This window comes from Salmo salar, chromosome 02 (genome assembly GCF_965601325.2).
Source record: "Salmo salar chromosome 02, fSalSal1, whole genome shotgun sequence".
NCBI lineage: Eukaryota > Metazoa > Chordata > Actinopteri > Salmoniformes > Salmonidae > Salmo > Salmo salar.
Genome location: NC_138292.1, coordinates 72,424,147 through 72,426,789, shown reverse-complemented (window position 1 = coordinate 72,426,789; position 2,643 = coordinate 72,424,147).

Genomic DNA, 2,643 nt, shown 5'->3' with positions numbered 1-2,643 from the left:
GGGCATGCAGTGTGCTCCCGGTGACGTGTAAAGCTTATTGCACCACCCTCTGGAGAGACCTGCGGTTACGGACGGTGCAGTTGTCATTCCAGGCGGTGATGCACCCCGAAAGGATGCTCTCAATGGTGCATCTGTAAAAGTTTGTGAGGGTCTTTGAGGCCAAGCCGAATTTCTTCAGCCTCCTGAGGTTGAAGAGGCACTGTAGCACCTTCTTCCCAACTGTTTGTGTGGGTGGACCATTTCAGATTGTCAGTGATGTGTAAGTCGAGGAACTTGAAGCTTGTCACCTTCTCCAATGTGGCCCTATCGATATGGATGGGGGTGTGCGCCGTCTGCTGTCTCCTGAAGTCCATGATCAGCTCCTTAATTTAGTTGACTTTGAGGGAGAGGTTATTTCCCTGGCACCACTGTGCCAGGGCCCTCACCTTCTCCCTGTAGACTGTCTCGTCATTGTTGGTAATCAGGCCAACCACTGGTGTGTCGTCTGCAAACTTGATGATTGAGTTGGAGGTGTGAGTGGCCACGTAGTCATGGTTGAACAGGGAGTACAGGAGGAGGCTGAGCACGCATGCTTGTGGGGCCCCTGTGTTTAGGATCAGTGTAGTGGAGGTGTTGTTTCCTACATTTAAAACCTGGGGGCGGCCCGTCAAAGTCCTGGACCCAGATGCACAGGGCAGGGTTCAGACCCAGGGGCCAAAACTTAATGATGAGCTTGGAGGGTACTATGGTGTTGAAGGCTGAGCTGTAGTCAATGAGCAGCATTATTCCACACAGTAGATATTCCTCTTGTCTAGATGGTATACGGCAGTGTGCAGTGCGATGGCGATAGCATCATCCGTGGATCTATTGGTGTGATATGCGAATTGCAGTTATTCTAGGGTGTCGGGTAAGGTCCATCTCAAAGCACTTCATGATGACAGAAGTGAGTGCTTCGGGGTGATAGTAATTTAGTTACCTTTGCTTTCTTGGGTACAGGAACAATGGTGGACATCTCAAAGCAAGTGGGGACAGCAGACTGGGATAGGGAGAGATTGAAAATGTCCTTAAACACTCCAGCCAGCTGATCTGCACATGCTCTGAGGACACGGTTAGGGATACCGTCTGGGCCGGCAGCCTTGTTAGGGTTAACACGCTTAAATGTCTTACTCACGTTGGCCACGGGAGCGGCCCATGTCGGCGGCACTGTGTTATCCTCAAAGCGGGCGAAGAAGGTGTTTAGCTTATCAGGTAGCAAGACGCCGCTGTCCGCGACATGGTTGGTTTTCCATTTATAATCTGTGATTGTCTGGAGTTCCTGCCACATACGTCACATATGATAGTGGCATGTTGCACTACTACAGAAATCAGTGTTTGTGTGCTTAAATGTTACTTACAGGTGTGCTGCTGATAGGCAAAGAATTAATACCATTTGCAAAACATTTGGTCTGTTGCAAAACGTTTTGTAACATAAACTGTCTACTGTATACTCTAGTAACCAAACAGAGCAAACAGGGAAAAAACGAGGAGGGACCTACCTGAATTTGTCCAATAGACACTGTTTTTGTTGCAAAACTTTTTCCGATTGTGGTAAACAGTTTCCATTGCAAAACATTTTGCAACAGTCTAAATGTTTCACAACGGTCTGTGACTAATGAAAACACCCCAGTACAGGATTAAGAAACAACAGCCTACACAGTCATTACAGCATCACTATAATGATTATACTGACGCCTCTACTACCAGTACTGTACACAATGGTCAACAGTTAAACATAATTATAGTGGATGTTGTACTACTACAGACATGTGTTGTAATGGTTGTCGTACTGTAGAGAAGACCAAGGCGCAGCGGATTGCTTGCTCAACATCATAATTTATTAAATAATGAGAACACGGAAAAAAACAAGAAAATAACAAACCAACAGTTCTACAGGCTATTTCGATACTTACAGCAGTGCAAAATAAACAACCCACAACCCCAAGAGAAAAACACACACCTAATATATGACTCCCAATCAGGAACAACGATATCCAGCTGTTCCTGATCGGGAGTCACACAGACTAACACAGAAACAGAACAACTAGAAACTACATACAACACACAACTTCTGCTACGTCCTGACCAAATACTAAACAACTACTCCCTCTGCTGGTCAGGACGTGACATGTGTGCTTCAATGTGACTTTGTGAAGTAGCCAGTGTTGTGTTTCACTATTCTATCTGATCTATTTCCAGTTTGTTATGTTTTATTAGTCCAACATTATCGAGGACATTATTATTAAGATGGTGCCGTAATATTGAGATGCCAGTAGGGAGAGCTCTAGTCTAGAACACTGGAACCTTCAGTAGCTGATGAGGAGTGTAAATGTAATTGATTAGCAGAATAGAATGAATGACATCATGGGACTGACCAAATGTAAATGGAACTTTGACCTGTTCCATGTAGAACTCAGAGGGTCAAGGCAACACATTCTAAGATATTATAAACATTCCATATAGAATAATCAACATATTGTTAACATGGTTCTGTATTTATATAAAAGTGGAAATGGGGGACATTTTGTCCATTTTAGAAATATAGGGCCCACTCTAATACAGTAATCTTCCTTTTCTGACATGCTGTTCTGGTCCTCATGCATGTTAATGTCTTAAAGAGGAAGGAAA